Here is a 27,984-nt window from a genome sequence, read left to right as displayed (position 1 = left end):
ATATTCTGAGCCAATCAGAGTGCTCCTACCGCAGTTATCAAAAAATCGCAATTATTTTCGCATTCGCAATAGCGAAAAATCGCAATCATTTACTTTCGATAAAATATCACGAATATTCGAATTTAGCGAATATATCTCGAATATTCGAATATATATTCGAGATATATCGCGAAATCGAATATGGCATATTCTGCTCAACACTACTTAGGAGGCCACCGACTGGTAGTAATAGGGTTGCTCGCCTGTTACATCTTTACGATCTGATAGACGCCTGGAGGGAGGGTAATCCCACGGTTAGGGACTACACGCACTTTTCACAGGTGCACCACACATATTCCCGGATAGATCACATCTTGGTGCGTACCCTTTTGCTGCCGTATATGACGTCGGTTAAGATACTATCGACCCCCTGGTCAGACCATTCTCCAGTTAAACTGTCAGTGAAAGGACTGTGGTCTAAACCTGGCCCTTCGCCATGGAGACTTAATGCTAGTCTACTGAATGACCCCTTGCTGTACGCCGAAATCTAAAAAACACTACAGGAGTACTTTAGTAATAATAAGGCATCGGATACTTCCCCAACCATTAATTGGGGGCTCACAAGGTCACGGTGAGGGGTAAATTGATCCAATTGGCTGCTAGGGAAAAGAGGAATCGGGAGCAAACGATAAGGCAATTGGAGGATAGTTTAGACCGCTTATTGGAGGAACAGCGAAGAAACCCCCAGACTGACGTTAGGCGTAAGATAGATGACGCACGGTTGGCCCTTAATCTTAGCTTGACCACCCAAGCAGAAAAGCATATCAGCTGGTCCAAGCACAGATTCTACACAATGGGAGATAAACCCACCACTATGTTAGCTAGGAAGCTGGTACCCCGACAACATGCTGCAACGCTACCTAAATTACGACTACCCTCAGGTCACCCCATCCAAAACCCAGAATCCATACTTGGAGAATTTCAAAAATTTTACGCAAAACTTTATAGCTCACCCGCCACCTACGAGCCCTCCAGGGCGGAACAGTTTTTCCGCGATGTACAATTGCCCCGACTCACCCAGGCTCATATGGAGCTGATGGATGGGGAATTTACGGAACCCGAAATCAAATTGGCCATAAAAACCATCCATCCATCTAAAGCACCGGGACCGGATGGCTTCTCAGGCCATTACTATAAGAAATATACCGAAATCCTTGTCCCCCATTTGTGTTCCTATTTTAATGACTTAAGGAGGGGTAATACTATTCCTGACCACGAAAACGTAGCGTATCTACATGTTATCCCAAAACCGGGCCGGGATCATGGAGATTGCGCTAACTATCGCCCAATCTCCTTGATCAATACGGATCTAAAAATATTGACGAAGGTGCTAGCAATCAGACTAAACACATTTCTTTCAAATTATATCCACCCTGACCAGGCAGGTTTTGTTCCCAACCGTCAGGCATCTGACCAGACTCGCAGAGTTGTAAACCTAATCTCGGCAATTCAGTCGGATTGGGATTGCAAGGGTCCCCGGCGGGGAATGCTGCTTTCGTTGGACTCTATCTCGTGGGAATACCTATTTGATGTATTGCGTCGTTTCGGCTTTGGCGAACGCTTTCTCGTCCTCTTGCGAACGCTGTATCGTTCTCCCTCGGCACTATTGAGATTAAGGGGTTATTCATCCCCACCATTCGATATTAAAAGGGGAACAAGACAGGGCTGCCCGTTATCGCCGTTGCTATTTGTTTTAGCAATTGAGCCGTTGGCTATTGCGATCCATACAAGCCCAGATGTCAAGGGTATCATGTGTGGAGATGACGAGCACAAGTGCTTGCTCTTTGAAGACGACCTTCTATTGACATTATCGTCACCTATTACTTCCCTCCCGAACCTATACGCGATTTTGCAACCGTTTTCGGAAATTTCAGGACTCAGAATTAATCACGATAAATCAAGGGCACTTAATATATCTTTGCCGAAATTGACTCAGGAGACTTTGGAGCGATCGCATAGGTTTAGGTGGGAACCGGTTTGCTCTCCTTACCTTGGTATAAACCTGACCTCATCTATTCAAACGCTGTATAGACAGAATTACCCGGCCCTATTCAAACGCCTATCAGACGACATGGCCAGATGGCAGATTCACCCCCCATCGTGGTTCGGCAGACTACACTCTATAAAAATGAATGTATTACCTAGGGTTCTATATCTGTTTCGTACCTTGCCTGTGTCGCTAATTCGATCTGACCTTCACCAATTCCAAAAGAAGGTGTTACAATTCATCTGGGGTGATAAGAGGCCTAGGGTGAATAGGGGAACCATGTTCACACCAAAACAATGGAGAGGCTTGGGATTACCTGACCTAATGAAATATTATTATGCGGCCCAGTTGACCCAACTCACGAGGTACCATTCCCGAAAGCCGAATGCAATATGGATGACTATGGAATCCTATTCCTGTCGCCCGGATTTGATTTCGCATATTATGTGGCTTCCTATGAAGGATAGACCGATCATATTGTGTCCTACTCTGTCCTTTTCGTTGGAAATTTGGGACAGGCTCTCAAGGACTAGGAAGTTTAAATCTCCACACAACCCGTTAGCCCCCTTGTTAAAGAACAAGGATTTCACCCCGGGCCTCTCTCCAGTAGGGTTCCATTGGTGGACAAATAAAGGTCTTTTACGAATAGCCGATCTTTGCGATCATAAAGGGATATTTTCGGAGAGAACACTAGTGTAAAAATATCAAATGCCAGCGACAGAACATTTTAGATATAAGCAACTGCACCACTTTTTACAAACTGTTGCCCGTAACGGTGATCTAACCACTATGACTATGGAATGTGTATGTAGGCAATATGATAAAGTTAGGGGCCATATTTCTGCTATTTACTCCATCCTATCATACTCCTTGAAAAAGCTGAGCTATATGCTCCAGTGGGAACAGGATCTGCAGGAGACATTTGAGATTGATGAATGGCACAGGCTGTCGGACTCAGCGTTTCGATCGATTATGAATACTTCCATTATAGAAGCTAATTACAAGGTATTACTGAGATGGTATATGGTCCCGGCTAGACTGGCCTCTTTCGTGCCGGGTGCCTCTCGGGAGTGCTTTAGAGGATGCGGACAGACGGGGACCACCTACCATGTGTGGTGGACCTGTCCTAGGGTCCGGAGGTTCTGGATCAGGGTGTACAATTTCATCTACTCCCTGACTCAGATCAATTTAGTTAAAGCTGCAAAACATGCGCTCCTGGGGGGTAAGATACCTGACGCTTCAGGATCCCAGAGAAGGTTGGTGGCATTCATATTCACCTCAGCGAAAATAACCATAGCAAAGAACTGGAAGTCAGCAGCCTTGCCATTTGATCAAATTAAACACAAATTATCCTGGCTAATGCTGAATGAGCGGCTAACGGCAATCACGCAGGACAAGATGAAACAGTTCCATAAAGTCTGGGATCCATGGATCTCCTATATAACTGGAGACTCTGGGTCGAGTGGTTCTTAGGTTTATCTAGTGGACTATTTCTAAGGAGCGCGGAGCCCCAACTCCCCCCTTCCCCCCTCTTCTTTCTTATCTCTTCTTTTCTTTTACTGTCATTCCCCAATGGGAGTAAAACCCCTTGTTTTTTTGCTTTACTACCTCCTTTTTGCATATCTGAAGAAAAGATTAATAGCGTCTTATTTGCCAGTTGTATGATGTGGTTTTCCATACAATACGGGGAATCGTAACCCCAAATAGGTATTGGCACTCAGTTATGTTGACTTGATTGTCAAATTTTTACTTATGGAAAGAAGTGACGCTGATATTTACATCTTTGTTTGTGCAAGAAATTTAATAAACACTATTGAAACATAAACAGCACATGAGCCCTTGTATACACTATACACATATTTTTACATTTTATTTTTTTACGGTGATGAAAATGAAACAAAAAGCACACCCCATTTTAGTTCACTGATGAAAACTATGACAAAAATCAATTCTATTTTCGTCAACAAATGACATAAAAATGTGAGAGAGGGACATTTACCCACGTGAACTTCTGGTTTCTGTGGAGCTCCACCTCTGTAGAGCCTATGAGTGCTTCCGCTCCCAGCAAGCAAGAGTTTGTAGTGTCCAGAGCAAAGCACTGTGAGTTTGCACATTGGGCCTCCTCAGACCACTGTCCAAAGCACTGTGTGCATTACAAGCCTCCTCAGACTACTGTCCAGAGCACTGTGTGCATTACAGGCCTCCTCAGACCACCGTCCAGAGCACTGTATACATTACAAGCCTCCTAAGACCACCGTCCAGAGCACTGTGTGCATTAGAAGCCTCCTCAGACCACCGTCCAGAGCACTGTGTGCATTACAAGCCTCCTCAGACCACAGTCCGGAGCACTGTGTGCATTACAAGCCTCCTCAGACCACCGTCCAGAGCACTGTGTGCATTACAAGCCTCCTCAGACCACCGTCTGGAGCACTGTGTGCATTACAAGCCTCCTCAGACCACCGTCTGGAGCACTGTATACATTACAAGCCTCCTCAGACCACCTGCCAGAGCACTGTGTGGATTACAAGCCTCCTCAGACCACAGTCCCCAGCACTGTCTGCATTACAAGCCTCCTCAGATCACAGTCTGGAGCACTGTGTGCATTACAAGCCTCCTGAGACCACAGTCCGGAGCATTGTATACATTACAAGCCTCCTCAGACCACCGTCCAAAGCACTGTGTGCATTACAACCCTCCTCAGACCACCGTCCAGAGCACTGTGTGCATTACAAGCCTCCTCAGACCACTGTCCAGAGCACTGTGTGCATTACATGGCTTCTCAGACCACTGTCCAGAGCACTGTGTAGTCTTACAGACCATCAAGAGCGGCTAAATCGGTATCTGTGTGTTTGTTCAGACCTTAATACCATAAAGAATAACATGATATAAGATTTTTTTATTCCAGTAGTATATAATATGTTTGAAAATTCTAGAGAAATGCTTAAATAAGGCATTACAATTTAACTAAACCCATTAGATTTTAGTCAACTAAATACGACTAAAATGAAAACAATTGCAGATGACTAAAATTGGACTAAAACAAAAATGACATTTTAGTCAAAAGACTAATGCCGACTAATTACGCTTTTTTTTATGTAATAACGTTTTTAACAATTTCGTTTTTAAGGTTGTAAAAAATGGCCGTGTGTGGGCTTTAACGACGTGAAAAATCCGCGCATGCTCAGAAGCAAGTTATGAGACGGGAACGCTTGTTCCGGTAAAACTACCGTTTGTAATGGAGTAAGCACATTCATCATGCTGTAACAGACAGAAAAGCGCAAATCGTCTTTTACTAACACAAAATCAGCTAAAGCAGCCCAAAAGGTGGCGTCATCCGAATGGAACTTCCCCTTTATAGTGCCCTCGTTCGTGTTAAATGTCACCGGTGCTTTGCTAGAGCATTTTTTTTTCACAATGGTGTGTAGGCAAGGCCGTTTTAATGATCGGGTTGAAAAAAACTTTTTTCTAGACCCTTAAAAACGTCATTTTTTAGAACCCTAAAAAACTAAAACTAAATCGAAATTTTATGCCAAAATTAACACTGTAATACACCAGTAAATTCAGAATTTTTTTTTTTTTTTAATCCAACAAAAGTTTTATTTGTTTTGCAGAGGTACAAGGCATACAGAATCCCCTCGACACGTCGGGGACATAAACATAAAATAGAGAAAAAGATCAAGGCCATACAAACAAGTACAGATATAGCAATCCCTTTTTGGAGGTGAATCCCCTCCCCCGCCACCACTCCGGACATTACTCTCATGGCATCCGCTCCCATCCAGATCTCACCCAACATTAACCCATTAATATTAACCCAGCAACCTATCCATCACCAAGTCCACCGGGGCTAGGCCCGGTACATCCAACCATTTTGCCCATAACTTCTCAAACTTGTGGGCATTGCCCCTGTGTTGGTATACCAGTTTCTCCATCCTCATCGTTGTCCCAATGTTGGTGATCCACTCAGCACGGGTCGGGGGGGCCTCAGCTCTCCAATGAACCATGATGAGTTTCCTCGCCTGGAACAACACCCTGTGAATCACTTCCCTGTCCGCCTCTTCCCATTCGTACTCCTCCAGAGCCCCCAAGAGACATGCCCTCGGGTCCTGCGGAAGAGTCACACCAAATGTTGAGTTAATGGTACTCACCACTCCTGCCCAATAGGTGTGGTGTTTGGGACATCTCCATAACATATGGATCAAATCTCCATGGTCTCTCTTACAGCGTGTACAAGTAGGGTCAAGTTGCGGGTTCATCTTACTAAGTCTGTGTGGGGTGTAATAGGTACGTAACAGGATGTACAACTGGGTAAGCTTTTGTGATACATTCAGGGAGCACTTGCCCACCGCCTGAAAAATCTCCTCCCACTGTTCCCCATCCAACTCTCCCGCATCCGCTTCCCACCTCTCTCTTATCCTCAGGGGGTGCTGCTTCATCACATATTGCAACAAAATGGTATAGCACTGGGAGATAAAGCCTTTCGACGTTTCAGCGTCCCCCAGAAGATCAAAAGCAGGAGTAGGTGACAGGCACCACTCGGAAGAGCGACCCTGCACCACCACTGCATGCCTCAGCTGTAGGTAGGAGAAGTACATTGACTGCGGCAAGCCAAACTCCTCTTGCAATGCAGGGAACGTACGTAACACTCCATTACGAAATATATGTGTGAGGTGTGTGACCCCATATCTTTTCCATCTGGTCCCCGATTGCAACTTGGCGAGTTCAGTGTAGGTGTCATTCTGCCATATTGGACTGTATTTCGTGAATCCTTCCGCATTCTGGACATATTTGACCTTATTCCATACCTTCTGGGTTAGACTAAAAGTGGGGTATTTCTTATGTGGTTTAGCAAAGGCCTGTGCCTCCAACGCGTCAGGAATCGGACTTCTGCCCACGGTGTGCTCCAGGAGCTTCTGAGCCGAGGACCGCACCGCCGGCCGAAACATACCGACCAACTGCTGCATCTGGGCCGCCAAATAGTACAGCCAGGGGTTTGGCAATGCCAATCCCCCACTATCCTTAGGTCTCTGTAAGTGCTCTAATTTAATCCTAGGAGCCCCGTCTCTCCAGATGAGGCCTCGAAAGATGCTATTAACCGTGTGAAAAACTTTCAAGGGGATGACCATGGGGGTGTTGTGGAGGAAGTATAATAACTGTGGCATAAGTATCATCTTAACTAAATTCACCCGGCCTGCAACCGATAACAACAGGGCCTTCCAAGTTTTAACTTTGTCCCTAAATCGCAATAACAAGGGGGATATATTGAGACGGATGAAGTCCCGTGGCTGAGCCGTGATCTGCACCCCTAGGTACTTAAAGGAGGGAGTAACGGGAATAGGACACAAGGGATTAATTACCTGCGTGTTGTCACCGTCCAGCAAAAGCAAGGCCGACTTTGACCAGTTAATAAGTAAACCGGAAAATCGGCCAAACTCTGTGATCGCTACCATGGCCTCTCTAAGGGAGGTGTCCGTATCCCCCAGCAAAAGGAGGGTATCGTCCGCATATAACATCACCTTTTCCTGCTCATCTCCATAGCAGAAACCGGTGATGCGAGGGTTGGCTCTGATACTAATGGCCAGCGGCTCAATAGCCAAAGCAAAGAGGAGGGGAGACAGAGGGCACCCCTGCCGAGTGCCCCTCCTCAGTGCGAAACTCCCTGACAGGGAGCCAAACGCCCTTATTGCCGCCTGTGGCTGGCAGTATAGCAAGCGCACCCAGGAAATGTAAACCGGACCAAACCCGAATTTCTGCAACACCGTCCAAAGGTAGTTCCAATCTATACTATCAAACGCCTTTGTGGCGTCTAAGGACAGTAGCGCCCTACTGCCCATGTTGTCCGCCCGTGCCTGTATATTAAGGAACAGTCTCCTAAGATTGACCGCCGTGGATTTATTGGGCATGAAGCCAGCCTGGTCTCCATGAACAATTGAAGTTATCACCCCGTTCAGCCGCATGGCCAGCACCTTGGCTAGTATCTTAATGTCACTTTGCAGTAAGGAAATTGGGCGGTACGCACCTGGGTCTACAGGATCTTTGCCTGGCTTAAGTAGCAGGACTATGTTAGCCTTAGTCATAGACGGGGGTAAATTCCCCCTTTCCCTGGCCTTGTTAAAGACCTTCAGTAATTGGGGGAGTAATGTTTCTGAGTACTGTTTATACACCTCCATGGGCAGCCCGTCTTCCCCCGGGGCCTTGCAGTTAGGGAACGCACCGACCGCCCCCACCAGTTCCTCCACTGTGATCGGCTTATCCAGCAGAATACGCTGGTCAGCAGTCAGTTCTGGGAAGGCCAGTTGGGCTAGGTATAGCTCTAGGTCTCCCTGTGTGTATGCCGTGCCCGAGCTGTACAGGGTCTCATAGAAACCCGCCAGTTCCTGCATGATCTGTTCTGGTTGCGAAACTAATCCTCCAGAACTAGATCTTATGGCCCCTATAGCCGGCGATCGTTGGTGGGAGTTCGCAATCCGGGCCAGTATACGGCCGGTTTTCTCACCCTCCTCAAAGAACGCCTGTTTTGCAAAAAAACGTTTCTTCTCAGCAGACGATGAGAGAAGTTGCTGGTAGGCCGACTGAGCGGCCTGCCAGGTTTCCCTGGTCGAGTCAGAAGGATCCGCCACGTAGGCCCTCTCCATGTCCTGGACCCTGTTCTCTACTTCAATCAATAAAGCTGTTGAGGCCTTTTTAACCCCGTTCACTTTCCTGCTAAGTATGCCTCGAAAATGCGCCTTGAAGGCGTCCCAATGTTCCACCTCCATGTCCATCCCTGCACCCGCTGCAAAGTACCCCTGTACCTCCTCCAATATCTCCCCATGTGAACGTATGAGCTGTAACCAGAACGCATTCAATTTCCATGGTGCCTTAACTAAGTTCCCCTGCGGAGCCACTAAGAGCTGTATCACTAGAGCTGAGTGATCCGACACGCTGCGGGGCCTGTGTGACAGGTCCGCTATCAGCGGAAGCATGCTCAGATTTCCCACCCCCAAATCAATCCTGGACAGACAGCCGTGAGTTTTTGAGAAACACGTAAACTGCCTGCCTCCCGGGTTACGGTGTCGCCAGACGTCCACCCAGCCCACCTCTTGCAACAACCGCGCCAGGGGAGTACTCCTAGCGAGGGCAGAGGGTCTAGGGGCCGGATGTCGATCCGCCACCTGATCCAAGCAACAATTGAAATCTCCCAACACGAGCAGCGGAGCCTCCGGCCTACCGTCCAAAAAAGAGAGGAGGAGCCGGAGCACCACTGCCGTGAAGGGCGGGGGAATGTAAACGCATGCTATGACACAGATTAAGATACCAATTTTACAGTGAACAAATACATAGCGGCCCTCTGGGTCTATAACACTTGCAATCTCCTGAAAATCCACTGCATTATGCACCAGTACACTCACCCCCCTCGAAAAGGAGGTGTGTGTAGAGTGATACGCCTTACCCACCCATTTGTATTTCAGGAAGCACACGGTCTCCGCCGTCAAGTGAGTCTCCTGAAAGCAAATCACCCCTGGCAAATATTTCTTTAAGCACATAAACAACATTGTACGTTTTAGTGGTGAATGCATACCCCTCACGTTCCATGAAACAATAGGCACTTTAGCCATGAGAGTCCTCCACTAAAATCATGTAACGATACACTGGTGAGCATAGATACACATTCTGGTCCCATGTCTGGGAAGGCAGACCCACCCCCAGGACCGTCCACATCTGTATACTACCTTGCAAGTGGGCCAAAGGCCTAAGTCTCGTGCGATGTACCTCTTTCCACGAATGGCAACTGAAAAAGTGATAGAAATTAATGTAACCTGTGGACCAAACGGGCCCCAAACATCCACGTATCGCCAACAGGGCGGATACAACTCTTTTTGCGAGTACTTGTCGACTGACACTGTTCGCATTAACCATCAGCATAGCACACTTTTTGTTTAGAGCATCTCTCCTCACATCTTGCTGCCACTTATCATGTCCCCCGGCCAAGAGGGTGAAGAAAGAACCAAAAAAGAAAAAAAAAGATGCGGAAATGGATCTTCCTATATGGAGCATAAAAGTCTGAAAAAGGAGATCAACAGGGAAAAAGTAGGGGCTCCCCCCTAAACAGGATCAACTCAGACATTCTCTCATTTGTGCAGGATAGGTGCCCAAAGGCAAACAATAAACCTCCCACCCCAGTCCCAGGGCTCACTCTCCTTCCTCCTGCGCTCGCCTTTGTAAGGATTGTTCATTGCGGTCCAGCCACGACATGGCCTCCTTAGCGGATTCAAAAAATTGGGCTTGGCCCCTAACCACCACTCTGAGCTTCGCAGGGTATAGCATTGCGTAGGGAAGTTGCAGGTTTCCCAACCGTCGCTTCACATCAAGGAATTTCGCCCTGCGCCTCTGCACCTCTTGTGAGAAATCCGGATAGAAGGACACCCGCACTCCGTTATATTGAATATTGGCTCTTTCCCGGGCCTGGCGGAGCACTGCCTCCCTGTCACGGTAGTGAAGTAGTTTAGCCAGGATAGATCTGGGGGGCCCCCCTGTTGCAGTGGGCGCGAAGGGACTCTGTGGGCCCGCTCCACCGCAAAGAACGGTGACAGTGTTTTTTTGCCAAAAAGTTCCAATAGCCAGTTCTCTACAAACGTGGAGGGGTCCTTGCCCTCCACCCTCTCCGGTAGGCCCACTATGCGGACGTTGTTTCGTCTGAGACGGTTCTCCATATCTTCTACACGATCATAGGCCTCCCTTGCCATCTGCAAAGCTGCCCTGGTATCCTGTGCCATGGGGTGCATCTGGTCCTCCACCTCACTGACCCTGCTTTCCACCGCAGTGGTGCGTTCACGGATTTTTTGCATATCCTGCCGCAGCAGGCCAAACTGTTCCTTAATGGTGTCAACAGAGGCCGTGCATTTGTTCACAGCCTGTAATATGTCCGCCAGCGTGGGCTGCACTGCAGTCGCGGCCTGTGGTGCATCGGCCTGGCCGCCATCTGACATGGAGCCGGCCTGATCCCCATCCACCTCCTCTCCCCAATGCAGCTGGGCAGTGTCTTCCTGCATAGCAGGCCCGGCCTGGTGTGCGTCTCCAGAGCGGGACGGTTGTTCCTGTCCCCCAGCCCCCGACAGTTTTTGGGCATAATAAAGCATGTCCTTAGGGGGGACTTTGCCCGAGGTCTTGACCTGCTTACTGTGCTTGGGCCCCGATTTCTCCGCTCCACGAGGCGTCCCTTTCACAGCCAGCGCGGCGGCGCCATCTTGGATCTCCGGCCCTGCGGTCTCTCCTTGTCCTTTGCGGGTCATCCCCCTGGTACAGAGTGCCGGTGGTGGTACCGCTGTGATCCCGGTGTCGTCAGCTGCCAGCATAGGGTGGTTGCGGATCAGTATTTTGGCCGGGGAAGGATCGTTACCGGATCACCGCTGGGAGCTGTGAGAGACACGTCCTCTCACATGCCTGTCCTGGCCACGCCCCAAATTCAGAAATTTTAAATGAACAAAAACCCATTTAACAAATTTTTTCGAAAAATCGTAAATTAAAAAAATTCAGAAAACAATAAAAAAAAATACTTGATTAAAAAAATAATAATAATAACTAATTAACTAATAATAATAATAACTATTACTAACTATTAAATTATAGGTATTGGCTAGAATGAAAACATTTGTTTTGTTTCATTTCGATTCGTTATTTACATAAATTCATTTAGTTAAATTTGTTTAAATTTGTTTAATTCGTTTTCGGGATTCATTCATTTTCAAATCGATTTAAAACTTTTTTAATCAATTTTCTAATAATTTTCTAATCAGATTTCAAATAGTTTTCGAATTTAAAAAGTTTTCGAATTCAAATAGTTTTCCAATTTCCCCAAAAAATAAAATAAAGTATAAAATAAAGGAATAGAATAGAAAATATATATATATATATATTTTTCTATTCTATTCCTTTATTTTCTATTCTATTTTATTCTCTTTGGAAATCGAAAAAAAACTATTTGAATTAGAAAAGTTTTCGAATTTGCAAACTATTGAAATTCGAAAAGTTTTCAAATTTGACAACTACTCAAATTCAAAAACAGTTTGAAAACTTTTCTTATTCGAATTTCATCCGAATTCGAATTTCGTCTGAAATGTATCTAAAGTTCAAATTATCCGAAATATCGAATGCCACATCTAAACGAATGGAACATAACAAACTTATAATAATAAATAATAATAAAAAAGTTTTTATTATTATTATTTATTATTATTTTTAATTTGTTGCATTCATTTCGATGCAACATTTGTTATTTTGGATAATTCGTAACATTGGATAAATTCGTATTCGTTACGATCATAAGCAGCCAAATTTTAAAGGAAATTCCAATACCTATAATTTAATAGTTAGTTATTATTATATTTTTTCAAATTTCGAATTTATGAATTTACGAATACTGCATCCAAACACATGAAACTTAACGAATTCAAATTTTTCTGAAGTTACGAATTTATTTAAAATAACGAATTTTGGGCCAGATCCACAAAAGGGTTACGACGGCGTATCTGCTGATACACCGTCGTATCCCTGTTTCTATCTATGCGGCTGATTCATAGAATCAGTTACGCATAGATATCCCTAAGATCCGACATGTGTAATTGTTTTACACTGTCGGATCTTAGGATGCAGTACCGCGGCCGCCGCTGGGGGCATTTCTCGTCGTAAACCAGCGTCGGGTATGCAAATTAGCACTTACGGAGATCCACGAAGGTTTTTCCCTTCGTGAAGTCGCCGTAAGTGTTAGTTTGCCGTCGCAAAGATAGGGCTGCTTTTACAAAGTGTAAAGTTAGTACACCATGTAAAAGTATACCCGTCTTTCCCACGTCGCTGTCAATTTAAAAAAAAAAAAAATATGTTCCTGCCGCATCTCTTTTTTACACGTCGCGATTCACAAAACTCGGCGCAACGTAACGTAACGCAAAGCACGTCGGGAAAATAGCGTCGGGAGCATGCGCAGTACGTCCGGCGCGGGAGCGCGTCTAATTTAAATGGGACTCGCCCCATTTGAATTGGCCCGCCTTGCGCCGGACTGATTTAGGATACACCGCCGCAAATTTCCAGGTAAGTGCTTTGTGGATCGGGCACTAACTTGGGCAATTTGCGGCGGTGTAACTTAAATCACAAAAGTTACGTTGCGCCCGCTGGTTGTGGATCTGGCCCTTTGATCATAACAAATGACCCGAAAAAATCAAAAAACAAATGAAATGAAAGCAAACAAATTTTTCGGCAGTGCACATGTCCAATAGATAAATACTCACTTCCTCTCCTTTTTCAACTGTAATAAGAAGAGGAGAGCTCTTTGATGTAAACACTATAGTGTTTACATTTGTGATCACTGTAATTTGTCATCACGACACCCATAAGATGTAGAGACATTCGGATCATCTCGTTAGATTGTGTTTGTGATCTTAGTCATCTCATGGCAGCTCAGATCACGACATTACTGAGCTTAGTGGATATCCGTTACTTTTTACTGCAGTGTACATGTCCCCCAATCTACTGTTCTACATATATAGTGGTAGTGAAGTAGCTAAAATATTAGCAACCAGTAGAGACTAAAAACACTTTAAACTACTACATTACATACTTGTAATCAAAGCTTACAGAGAACACCAGTCAGGGCTTACAGGATGGCAAATATCAGCAGTCAGGACTATGTAATATGCAGCACAGCCTACAGAGTACAGGGGACATTGTATGTTATTTACAGCGCAGCCTACCCAATGCAGTGGTCAGGATTATGTCATGTACAGCACAGGAAACAAACTGCAGTTGTCAGGATTGTGTTATGTACAGTACAGCTTACTCCCTGCATTGGTCAGGATTATGTCATGTACAGCACAGTTTACCTGGTTGCGGCTGAGTTGACAAAAGGGCCTCACTTACACCTCTTGTCCTGTTTCCCCTGGAGTTGATGACAGGGCATAACAGAGCACAGTGTTGCATGGGTGCCTGTAGAAGATACAGGCCAGGGGATCTGATAGCAGATGTGAAGTTAAAGATAGAGCAGCAGGCAAGCTGGTGGCTAGCAGATGCAGGATCTCAGGTGCATGGTCAGACAGGCAGGAGTTGATAACACTCAGCAATGATTCAGACTCCTGTATGGCTTTAAATAGGCCTCTGGACACCAAAGTCCAGCCAACATGCACGCACACGAGCACGTGCAGCATGCTAATGATCATGTGTATGCGCACGTGCTTGTGTAGATGCACGCAGGGTCCTAATTCTATGCATAGTTTTGTGTGCATGCACATGCCTTTAAGCACAGGCTTGAGCATGAGTTTGAGCACAGTTTTCCTGACATTACCTAGTGCAGTGATCAGGACTATGTTATGTACAGCACAGCTAACCCAGTGCAATGGTCAGCACTATGTTATGTGTAGCACAGCCTACCCAGCGCAATTGTCAGGACTATGTTATGTACAGTACAGCTTACCCAGCACAGTGGTCAGGACTATGTTATGTACAATAAAGCTTACCCAGTGCAGTGGTCCAAACTATGTTATGTACAGCACAGCTTGCAGATTGAAGAAGCCAAGGGTATATCACGGTTATGCACTGTGCAGTGGTTAGTTTAGGAACCACTTATGTTTGTGCATAGTAGTTTACACTTTTTATATATTTTAATCAAAGCAAAATTGATAAATCCTTTGGGTTGAACAAACAAAACTTAAACTCCATGCACACGGGCCAAATTTCAGGAGACATTGACCGGTTCAATAAAAAAAAATCCAACATTCAGCCCATGTGTACGGCACCCTGTCCGACAGAAGCCAGCTCTTTGGCCGGCTTCGGTCGGACCAGCATGCTGGGAAACCAGCAGTGGACCTAATCCCAATCAGTGCTTGCAGCCAATGGCAGAGAGCGCTGATCGGAGTCTTCTGGTGGGGGGCCATCCCCCTGTTAGAACACAACAGCTCAGCGGGGGAGATCGCTGCACAAACTTTGGATAGTTAGCACATTGATCTTATAGTGTGTAGCAAGCTTAAGAAACCAACTAATCTTTTACAATCGATTCACGATGGTCAAGACCATACAGCGGTTAAACAGGATAGGTACCACTCAGAACAGGTCTCGCCATGGTTGACCAAGGGTGCTGAGTGCACATTGTGACAGGAAGTCAGGTAAATCTGTGGGTGTTGTCACAGACGGGACATACATTTCTGCCTTGTTTAGACAATACACCAATTGTTATTAGGCATTGGCTGCAAATAGCCAGAGAAAGGTTTAGGGCGTTGGAAGACTTCAGCTGTTCAGAATTAGGCAATTAAGGCCTCTATAAGTAGTCCAGTGGATTATCACTGATTTGCTGCATGCTGAGACTTTCTGAGTGAAAGAGCGCAGTACTGAAGTCTTCTGAGGAGGTGAGGAGAGGATTGATTTTTCTGTGTGATAAAAATCAAAAGACTATTGTTTTTCTGCTGTATGACCAGCACTGTCTGCCCAGCACTAGGCTGAGCCAGACTCCATAGATAGGTTCCTGTGTGGTGAAGGTAGACGCCCAAAGTGGCTAGGGTTTATTTTATGTTTGATTTTGTTTATGCTGTTTGGATGCTTGCACTTGTTTCCAGCGAGATGGAAGAATAAACCAAAACCTTTGTTTTCAACCGTCTTCAACTGACTGTCTGTATAAATTCAGTGTGTGGTGAACCCATACAAGGGGTCACACACCCCGCTACCGAGCTAACCCCTTACATAAGGTGGAGTGCCACGGGCAATTAAAGTAAACCCAAAATGGAGGAGATACTGAAACAGCTGGCTATAGCAAATGCAAATCAACAGCAGACGAATGCAGGTTTGCAGCGGATCATTGCAGCTCAACAACAGGCTCACGCAACTCAACAACAGGTTCACCAAGAGAGCATTGCAGCTCAACAACAGGTTCACCAAGAGAGCATTGCAGCTCAACAACAGGCTCACCAAGAGAGCCTTGCAGCTCAACAACAGGCTCACCAAGAGAGCATTGCAGGCTTGGAACAGAGACACCAGCAGCAAATGAAGGCCATCGTGAAACAGCTTCAGAGACAGCAGACCGAGGCTGGGAGTCAGGGCAGTAACATACCGACTTTTCAGGTACGACACTTATTGCCAAAGGTGACTGCAGATGAGGAACCTGAGATGTTTCTGACCACGTTTGAGAGAGCAGCGGAAAGAGAGAGTTGGCCTAAAGACCAGTGGGCTGGACTAGTGGCCCCCTATTATCTGGAGAAGCCCAAAAGGCATATTTCGATTTGGAGCTTGCAGACGCAAAAAACTATGTTCGATCAAAAGAGGAAATATTGGCACGTTTCGGTGTAACCCTGGATGTCCGTGCTCAGCGGGTCCACAATTGGAGTTATCAGCAAAGGAAGCCACCTCGGTCGCAGATGTATGACCTCATCCATTTGGCTAGGAAATAGCTGCAGCCAGAAACTCTGTCCGGACCAAAAATTTTGGAGCGAGTAGTCATGGACAAATTGCTTAGGTCTCTTCCTAACACCCTGCAGAAATGGGTGAACCATGGTGGTCCGGAAACTGCAGACAAACTTGTAGACCTGGTCGAAAGGTACCTAACAACAGAGAATTTGTCCTCTTCCACCAGAGGCGCACAGACTTTTCACCCCAAGACCAGACCCTCCCCACCTATAGGTAAGACTGCATCAAGGGATGGGGGTGGAGAGAGTTACCAAGGAGCAACTAGAGGAATTATCGGGACTACTGCTAATGCTTGGCGAGAGTGGCCTGGAAGACCCATCCCACAGGAGAGAACCAGAAGGTTAATTTGTTACCATTTCCGGGAAGAGGGACATGTAACAGCGGTTTGCCCAATAGGTGATGAACCCATGCAGTATGACTTTATGACAGAGAGACGACAGTCCCTTTTTGCAACCACATGCACTGCAGTAAAGGAAAATGAGAAACCTTTATATAGAATGTGCTTAGATGGTAAAAATGTTGTGGTATTGTTGGATTCAGGTAGCCTGGTCACCTTAGTGAAAAGTGATCTAGTGGTGGGAAAAACCTTACATCCGAGGAAAATGGCTGTAGTTTGTGTACATGGGGACACTCGAGAATATCCGGTGACTTGTGTCACCAGGTGGGTTTAGTTCCCAAACTGCCACATGACGCCATTGTGGGAAGGGATTTCCCAAAATTCTGGGAACTCTGGGACTGCCCAGATTCCCCAGTAGGTGGTTCTTCTGAGTCTGAACCATCTACTCCAGAAACCAACAACTGTGAGGATTCTCCTGAGTTTCCATTCTCAGTATTAGCAGGGGAAACACCAGTCCCTAGGGAGGAGCCTGCTACCTCAGAAGAGGAACAGTGGCCGATAGGGTTTGATGACCTCGAGGTGCACAGAGAAAACTTTGTCACTGAGCAATTGAGGGACCCCACATTGCTAAGAGCCCGGGAGAATGTAGTGAAGATAGATGGGGAGTTAGTTAACCCTGACGAGAGGGTTGCCCTCCCTTACTTCATTATTGAAAGGGACCTGTTATATCGAGTGTCACAGAGGATAGAGGACACCATTGAGCAACTGGTAGTGCCTAAACCGTACCGCAAGATGGTTTTGGAACTGGCCCATGGGCACATTCTTGGGGGACATTTGGGAGTAGAAAAAACCCGGGAGAGCATCACCCAGAGGTTTTATTGGCCTGGGATCACTAAAGAAGTGGAATTGTACTGCTCTTCCTGTCCAGTGTGTCAGATTACTGCACCCATGCCACATTTCCGCAGTCCGTTGGTACCCCTGCCCATTATCGAGGTCCCTTTTGAGAGGATCGCCATGGACTTGGTTGGCCCCTTACTGAAGTCCACTAGAGGGCACCAGCACATCTTGGTAATAATGGACTATGCCACCCGGTACCCAGAAGCGATTCCTCTCCGAAACACCTCTGCTAAAATAATTGCCAAAGAGTTATTTCAGGTTTTCAGCCGTGTGGGTCTTCCTAAGGAAGTCCTAACTGACCAGGGCACCCCGTTTATGTCTAGGGTGACCAAAGAACTTTGTAAACTCCTGAAAGTGACCCAATTACGTACATCAGTATATCACCCTCAGATAGACGGGTTAATGGAAATGTTTAATAAAACCTTAAAACAAATGTTGAGGAAGGTGGTGGATAAAGACGGAAAGAATTGGGATTATCTGCTCCCTTATCTGATGTTTGCAATAAGAGAGGTTCCCCAATCGTCCACAGGGTTCTCTCCGTTTGAGCTACTGTATGGGAGGCACCCTCGGGGCTTACTGGACATTGCCAGGGAAACATGGGAGAGTGAGAGTTCACCTCATCGAAGTGTGATTGAACATGTGGCCCAAATGCAAGACAGAATTGCCCAAGTGATGCCGATCGTGAAGGAACATTTAGCCCAAGCCCAATTGGCTCAACAAAGGATTTACAATCGTGGGGCCCAGGTCCGTTCCTTTGCACCTGGTGATAGGGTGTTGGTGTTGGTCCCCACGGTCGAAAATAAATTCCTAGCCAAATGGCAGGGTCCATATGAAGTATTGGGAAAAATGGGAGAGGTGAATTATAAAATTAGCCAACCGGGAAGACGAAAACCTGAGCAGCTCTATCACGTGAACTTGCTGAAACCATAGAAGGATAGAGAGTCCTTGGTCGCTAAGACTACCTGATTTTCTGCTCCATTTAACCTGGCTGTCCCTGAAGTTGGGATAGCGGAGACTCTATCCAAAACTCAGAAACAGGAGGTTAAAGAATTTGTGCTCCGTAATAAGGAGAAGTTTTCAGACCTGCCAGGTTGGGTCTCCGGAGTTGAACATGACATTATCACCACACCAGGGGATAAGGTCAAGTTGAAGCCTTATAGAATTCCAGAAGCCCGGTAAGAGGCAATTTGCCAGGAAGTAAAACAAATGCTTGACCTGGGAGTGATAGAAGAGTCAAATAGTGATTGGTCAAGTCCCATTGTCTTAGTGCCCAAACCAGATGGAAGTTGGCGGTTTTGTAATGACTTTCGCCGCCTGAATCAAATCACTAAGTTTGACACCTATCCCATGCCCCGCATGGATGAACTGATTGCTCGCCTAGGCACTGCCTGGTACATGACAACGTTAGACCTAACCAAGGGTTATTGGCAAATTCCTCTCTCGGAGTCGGCTAGGGAAAAAACAGCATTTGTAACTCCAGACGGATCTTTCCAATATCGGAGGATGCCTTTTGGGTTACAAAATGCTCCTGCCACATTCCAACGCACCATGGATAAGACCCTTCAGCCTCATCGAGCCTGTGCTGCTGCATACCTCGATGACGTTGTCATCCACAGTGAGCGAAAGGCTGGAGAGATCAGGTGCAGCATGACGCGGTGCACGTGAGGCACGCACGCCTGAAGGAGGAGCCGCCCGCGCTACGGACCTAGCTCGATCACAAGACACTAGAATATCAGAGTAACCTTTTACTAACCTGTACACTTAGTTGACAAGTTTTCAGGCAAAGGCATAATATTTTTTTTTTTTCTCCCCTTCTATATTCACTCTCTTACTGTGTTAATTTCTTACGGTCTATAAGTTAATATGCTATATACACCGAAGGCCTTGGTCTGGTGGAAAGGCGGCTTTGCAAGGCGTAGCATATTTTAAGATCTATGGCCCGGGCCTCTTCACATGTATATGCGCTGACATATGCTCGAGGCACTAGTATTCTTTGATGCATTGTACCTACTCCTGTGAAATTACAGTGGGTCAGGTTCGGACTACCGGTGGGAATATCTGACTTTATTAGAAATACTACAGCAAACCCTAGGCCACTGTATGTGGACTGTTTGGCCCGCCCTATCGGTCAAGTATTGAAATACGATAGCTGTATCTATGGTGGTCAGAAGGCCGTGCAATAGAAATGCAGCGAGGGAGGAGAGTGTGTGATTTTGGTGGTGGTATCTGCTTGGCCAAACTATCAGAGGGCATCCACACACCTATATCCACCTATACCCACCATTAAACAACTAAAAAACATACGATACGCTGCAATCACCATAGGAAGTAGCTAAAACATTCCTCAGCATACCCAATATGGTCGGTCATTAAAAGTCAAAAAGGAATTGTTGTTATCCTAGGGCTGAGGCCGATGGTAAACGAGAATAAGCCAGCTAGGTCACTTGCAGTAAAAAGCTCCACTCTGAAGGGTTAAAATCTAATGTTAAGGAATATTGCATTTATGACAGAGGGTGGGTGACTTTCTCCCCTGCGCGCAACCTAGCGGCTGGGGGTAACCCTTGGCACCCCGGTTCTCAAACCCAGAAAGTAATGAAAGCTTTTTGACAGCTCCCAACGTGTATAAAAATCACTGTCTAAAAAAAAAAAAAAAAAGGGGGACCACCCGTTGTCCAAACTGGGGAAACGTATCAGAGGGACAAAAAAAAATGGGAGATTTGGAAGGAGAGAGGGCACTCTCCTCTTTCAAAAAGGGGACGGGATAGGGAACGTGGCTCCCAGCGGATCTATTAGTAAGCTTAGGGAAATGATTCAGTGGTAGGAAATGACAGAAGTAAAATTTTTATCTTATAACGTGAAGGGATTGAACTCCGCCGCTAAAAGACTGAAGGTCCTAGCAGAGATTGAACAATATAGAGCGGATATAGTCTTTATTCAGGAATCTCATTTGACTTTAGTTTCAAATGTAAAGTTGTATTCATCTATGTACCCTACCTGGTTTTATGGGGATTCCATCTCCAAGCGTGCTAGGGGTGTAGCAATCGGTTTCGCAAGAGGGACTGGGTTTACTCTTGAGGCGAGGCTGACAGACCCGGAAGGGAGATTTTTATTTTTAAAAGGAAAATTAGGAAATACTGTCTATACTTTAGCAAACATCTACACCCCGAATGTAAATCCAACTCAATATCTAAGTAGAATCTTGGGCAAATTGAAAAATTTTGCCGAGGGGAACACAATCTTGACGGGGGATGTTAATTTTGCCATGAATCCGAAAGAAGACAGTACGTCCCGGGTGAAGGAGACAACTAACGTGCAATTACAAAAAATAAGACACAAGATCCATGACAGTCAACTAGTGGATGCTTGGAGGATATTCCATCCAAATACACATGATTACACGTTTTTCTCTGCTCCCCACGGAACAAACACCAGAATAGACTACATTTTGGTAGATCACAGGCTGCTCAGACCATGCCCCATTAACCATGAAAATTTAATTATACATACAAAAGAGTCAACGGCCGGCGTGGCACCTAAACGACAGCCTGATTCGAGACGAAGAAGGGGCAAGCAGGTTGGAAGCGGAACTCAAACAATTTTTTCTTATTAACGATACAGAGGGGATTTCACGTGCAACTCTTTGGGAGACACATAAAGCATACATTAGAGGGATACTAATCGCTGAGGGTGCTAGGGTAAAAAAAAAGAGAAAATGTAAAGCTGATACCCTGATCAAAGATATAGAGACATTAGAACGTAAACATAAGGATCAGGGACTAAAAGAGACTTACCACAATTTAATTTTGAAAAGAGATGCGCTTAAGGAGATTATGGAACAAGAAGCGAGGAATAAACTAAATTGTTTTGCCAGAGAGAGGTATCTATGGGGCAATAAACCCAGTAAGCATTTAGCCAAAATGGCCCAAAAAAGGAAAACCATAAATTACACCGAAAAAATTAAAAGGAAAGATGGGAAATTGGTCTATACAACTAGAGAAATTGCAGATACCTTTAAAAACTACTACGAGGAATTATATACAATAAAGCAGTCAGGGTGGCAGGCAGGGGAAAAAGAGGCTAAAACTCGCGATTTTTTTGAGAAAGCAGGACTCCCTAGACTGGAGGGGTTGAAAAGTTTGAATATGGACCTCCCTATAACTGAAGAAGAAATTAAAAATGCTTTGAAAAATACGACGGGCGGGAAAAGCCCTGGCCCTGACGGATTTTCTGTCCTATATTATAAGAGATTCAGTAACACTTTAATACCGAAGATGTGCAAATATTTCAATGGTCTAGGGTCCGAATTCGAAACTAGCAGGGAAGCGATAGCTGCCTCGGTTGCGATAATTCTGAAAGAAGGGAAAGATTGCTCACTCTGTTCGGGATATAGACCAATCTCGTTGCTTAATACAGACATCAAGCTTTTTGCTAAAATTCTTGCTGAGCGTCTGAAAGGGGCTATGCACTTTTTGGTGCACCCCGATCAGGTAGGTTTTGTCCCTAACATAGAGGGCAAAGATAATAGTATAAGAGCAATTCTCCTGCTTCAGAACATAAGGCAGAATGCGCCCCCGGGTCTATTCCTATCGGTGGATGCCGAAAAAGCATTCGATAGGGTAGACTGGGGGCTCATGATGGAGACTCTCACAGTTATGGGAATAGGGAACAGGATGACCCGTTGGATTAACACACTTTACCATCACCCTACTGCTAAAATTAAAATAAACGGCATGTTATCGGAGTCTTTTGAGATGAAAAACGGGACAAGACAAGGGTGTCCTTTGTCTCCCCTTCTTTTTATCCTGTTCTTAGAGCCTCTATTGACTACCATTCAAAATGACCCAGATATCAATGGTGTCGAAGAGGAGGAAGTAGAAGAGGAGGAACATAAATTGTCGGCATTCGCCGACGATATTTTATTCTATTTAACCAATCCGGTTAAATCTATTCCCAAGCTTTCCAAGATACTGCAACAATATGGCGCTATTTCAAACTTTAAAATCAATGCAACTAAATCTGAAATTTTAAACATAAACTTAAATAAAAGCGAGGAAGGTCAAGTCAAAGAAATTTGCGCTTTTGCCTGGAGCAAAGAACTAAAATACTTAGGTATTAAACTTGCCAATACGGTACAGAAGATATATAAAATTAATTATGTACCCCTATTAAATGAGATTAAAAATGAATTAAAAAGAACGGTAAACAAACCCATATCATGGATTGGACGCATCAATATGCTGAAGATGGTTGTAGTTCCAAAAATACTTTACAAATTTCTATTAATCCCAATTGCTCTGCCTCAGCAATTTCTGAGAATTCTTAATTCCCTTTTAATAAATTACGTATGGAAAAATAAAAAGCACAGAATATCCCTCTCCATCCTAAAACAGGGAAAGCTACTGGGCGGGCTGGCAGTGCCGGACATTAAAAGCTATTACAAGGCGGCGGTTCTGTCTCGTGCGGTGGAATGGGCGCGGGATAGGAAAGATAAAAGATGGGTGCAAATTGAAAATGCACAAGCTAGTACACAGTTGAGCAACACTATCTGGATCCCTGCACAACATAGAGCACTAGACCACAAAGTATACGATAAAACACGGGACACTTTACTAATGTGGGATCGGATTCAGACACTACTTGACAGGGAATTTAATTCTCCACTTATGAATTTAAAAGAAAACGCTTACTTTGCACCTGGGGAAAAAAAATTGGAGGGAACTGGATTAGGAAGGACACTGTTCACTTAGGGGATATTATAAAAGATGGTGAGATAATGACCTATGAAGAATTGAAATCCAGAGCAAACTATTGGAACCTTGATAGGTGGCATTACTCCCAGTTGTCTCACTTTGTGTGGCACCTTCCCCGCCCACTACGGACGGTGGTGGAGCTGACACCACTTGAGAAGATATGTAAATCTAAAAATTCCAAGGGCACGATCACAAAATTATGCGGGATACTGGTTAAGATAGGGTCACGGGGTGAAGCACCTTTTCTAGAAAAATGGGAAAGGGAGTTAAAAATCACGAGAGGGACGAATACTTTTCAGAGGATTATGCAATTAACTCATTCCTCAGCAATAGATATACGAACCGCCGGGCAAATTATAAGTGCATTTCGGGGTGGAATATCACCCCCGATAAAGCCAATAAATTTAAAGCTGACCAGACCGCCGAGTGTTGGCGTGGATGCCCAGATAGAGGAACGATGGCTGATTTATGGTGGTCATGCCCGAAAATACAAATCTACTGGGACACAATATTAAGTCAAATAAACAAGATCACGGGTAAGGAGATAAAGAAAGACCCCTGGGTAGTGCTCTTCCATGGGAGTCAAGAGGGTATTATAAAATATAAGCAGTCCTTACTACCACATCTGCTAAATGCAGCTAAGAGACTCATACCAAAAAAGTGGCAGGAAACGGAAAGCCCACATCTGTGGAATTGGATAGACGCAGTGGAGGAAACCTATAGGTTAGAAGAGCTAAAGGAAAGTCTCTTAGAGGCAAACAGCGACTTTAAGGTTAAATGGGAAAAATGGAAGGAATACAAAAAAACATGGAGCTATGTAGAGAGATTAGGAGGTTCCTAATTTTCACTACTCTGAGAATATAGTATATATAAGTAGACTCGAAACAAAGTTGGATCCCTTGACTGTCATTTTCAAATCCTACTTATTATGGTTAAATCTCATAGATATACTCTTTATTAAAAAGCATTCGATTTCTGGGAGCCACGGGGGGGAGGGGAATGTTTTATATGAAAGTATGTCTCAGCCATCCCAGCTGGGCGGTAGAATATAAAGGAGCATGGATAAGATCTTAGCACCCTAGTGGGAAGGCGACACATATATATTTTGCACATGTTTACACTTAAAAAAAAAAAAAAAATCTAATTATCACTTTACCACTTCTCGACCGCCGCATGTAAATGTACGTCCACAGAATGGCACGTACAGGCAAATGGGCGTACATGTACGTCCTTGCCTTCTAGCGGGTGGGGGGTCCGATCGGGACCCCCCCGCTACATGCGGCGGTTGGATTCCCTCGGGGAGCGATCCGGGACTACGGCACGGCTATTCGTTTATAGCCGCTCCGTCGCGATCGCTCCCCGGAGCTGAAGAACGGGGAGAGCCGTATGTAAACACGGCTTCCCCGTGCTTCACTATGGCGCTGCATCGATCGAGTGATCCCTTATGTAGGGAGACTCAATCGATGATGTCAGTCCTACAGCCACACCCCCCTACAGTTGTAAACACACACTAAGTGAACACTAACTCCTACAGCGCCCCCTGTGGTTAACTCCCAAACTGAAACTGTCATTTTCACAATAAACAATGCAATTTAAATGCATTTTTTGCTGTGAAAATGACAATGGACCCAAAAATGTGTCAAAATTGTCCGAAGTGTCCCCCATAATGTCGCAGTCACGAAAAAAAACGCTGATCGCCGCCATTAGTAGTAAAAAAAAAATAATTAATAAAAATGCAATAAAACTATCCCCTATTTTGTAAACGCTATAAATTTTGCGCAAACCAATCGATAAACGCCTATTGCTATTTTTTTTACCAAAAATAGGTAGAAGAATACGTATCGGCCTAAACTAAGGAAAAAAAAAATTTTATATATGTTTTTGGGGGATATTTATTATAGCAAAAAGTAAAAAATATTGAATTTTTTTCAAAATTGACGCTCTATTTTTGTTTATAGTGTAAAAAATAAAAACCGCAGAGGTGATCAAATACCACCAAAAGAAAGCTCTATTTGTGGGGAAAAAAGGACGCCAATTTTGTTTGGGAGCCACGTCGCACGACCGCGCAATTGTCTGTTAAAGCGACGCAGTGCCGAATCGCAAAACCTGGCGGGGCATTTAGCTGCCTAAAGTGGTTAAGTATATTAAAAGCCAGTGCTACTCTCGCTCTCCTCTGGCTGTATAAAAACACCACATATGATGCAAACCGCAAATAGAGACGTAAGAAGCATCAAATCATGAGCTGGTCTCTAGAATTTGGTGAAAGCTGAGGTGGTAAAAAAAAAGAGAAAAAAAAAAAAAAGCCATCCACAGTGAGGATTGGGAATCACACTTGCCACAAGTTCAGGCTGTGTTGGATTCCATCTGGAAAGCCGGGTTTACAGCCAATCCAAAAAAATGTACCCTTGGGCTAGAAGAGGCGAAGTATCTGGGGTATACCATTGGAAGAGGTCTAATCAAGCCCCAAATCAATAAAGTTGAGGCTATTCAGGATTGGCCACATCCCACCAACAAGAAACAGGTTTGTGCATTTTTGGGGATCGCAGGCTACTATCGCCGCTTTATCCCCCATTTTGCCTCACAGGCTGTTCCCCTGACCAATTTGATCAAAGGGAAGGAGTCTGTAATGACCAAATGGACTCCCGAAGCAGAAACAGCTTTTCAGGCTTTAAAACAGGCCTTATGTAGTCAGACAGTTTTAAATTTGCCTGATTTTTCACGGGACTTCGTGGTTCAGACCGATGCGTCAAATGTGGGCTTAGGAGCTGTACTGTCTCAGATTATCAAGGGGGAGGAACACCCTGTTATGTACCTCAGCCGAAAGTTGAAGGCCCATGAAGAGAATTATGCCACCATTGAGAAAGAATGTTTGGCGGTGAAATGGGCTTTGGATTCTCTCCGGTACTACCTCGTGGGTAGACAGTTTGAACTGGTGACGGATCATGCCCCATTGAAGTGGATGGCACAGAACAGAGACCAATAGGAGAATAAATAGGTGGTTCCTGGCCCTCCAGGAATTTAGTTTTGTGGTAACGCATCGCCCCGGTGCTAAAATGGGGAATGCAGATGGGTTGTCCCGTGTTCATGCCTGCCTGGCAACCTGTGTCCCAACCCTATGGTTGAAACAAGGGGGGGGGTATGTGACAGGAAGTCAGGTAAATCTGTGGGTGTTGTCACAGACGGGACATACATTTCTGCCTTGTTTAGACCATACACCAATTGTTATTAGGCGTCAGCTGCAAATAGCCAGAGAAAGGTTTAGGGCGTTGGAAGATTTCAGCTGTTCAGAATGAGCAATTAAGGCCTCTATAAGTAGTCCAGAGGATTACCACTGATTTGCTGCATGCTGAGACTTTCTGAGTGAAAGAGAGCAGTACTGAAAGTCTTCTAAGGAGGTGAGGAGAGGATTGATTTTTCTGTGTGATAAAAATCAAAAGACTATTGTTTTTCTGCTGTATGACCAGCACTTTCTGCCCAGCATTAGGCTGAGCCAGACTTCATAGATAGGTTCCTTTGTGGTAAAGGTAGATGCCAAAAGTGGCTAGGGTTTATTTTATGTTTGATTTTGTTTATGCTGTTTGGATGCTTGCACTTGTTTCCAGCAAGATGAAAGAATAAACCAAAATCTTTGTTTTCAACCGTCTTCGACTGACTGTCTGTATAAATTCAGTGTGTGGTGAACCCATCCAAGGGTTCACACACCCCACTACCGAGCTAACCCCTTACAACATGCTCAGCGTCATATCCAGAGGTTGTCTTTGAAAAATAGATGTATGAGTGCTGCCAGCATTGCTGTAGAGGTTGAAGGATTGGTTGGTCAGCCTGTCAGTGCTCAGACCATAGGCTACACACTGCATTAAATTGGTCAGCATGGCTGTTGTCCCAGAAGGAAGCCTCTTGTAAAGATAATGCACAAGAAAGTCTGAAAACTGTTTTCTGAAGACAAGCAGACTAAGCACATGGATTACTGGAACCTTGGCCTGTGGTCTGATGAGATCAAGATAAACGTATTTGATTTAGATGGTGTCAAGCGTGTGTGGCGGCAACCAGGTGAGGAGTACAAAGACAAGTGTGTCTTGCCTACAGTCAAGCATGGTGGTGGGAGTGTCATGGTCTGGGGTTGAATGAGTGCTGCTGGCACTTGGGAGCTACAGTTCATTAAGGGAACCATGAATTCCAACATGTACTGTGACATACATGATTCCCTCCCTTTGGGGACTGGGCCGCAGGGCAGTATTCCAACATGATAATGACCCCAAACACACCTCCAAGATGACCACGGTCTTGCTAAAGAAGCTAAGGGTAAAGGTGAAGCATGTCTTCAGACCTAAACCCTATTAAGCATCCCTAGGTCACCCTCAAACAGAAGGTGGAGGAGCACAAGGTCTCTAACATCTAACAGCTCTGTGATGTCATCATGGAGGAGTGGAAGAGGATTCCAGTGGCAACCTGTTAAGCTCTGGTGAACTCCATGTCCAAGAGTGTTAAAGGGTTTGTAAAGGAGTTATTTTTTTATCTTAATAGCTTCCTTTACCTTAATGCAGTGCTGTTTTCAT

Source organism: Rana temporaria, chromosome 10 (genome assembly GCF_905171775.1).
Source record: "Rana temporaria chromosome 10, aRanTem1.1, whole genome shotgun sequence".
Lineage (NCBI taxonomy): Eukaryota > Metazoa > Chordata > Amphibia > Anura > Ranidae > Rana > Rana temporaria.
Note: the sequence above shows the minus strand (reverse complement) of the source record.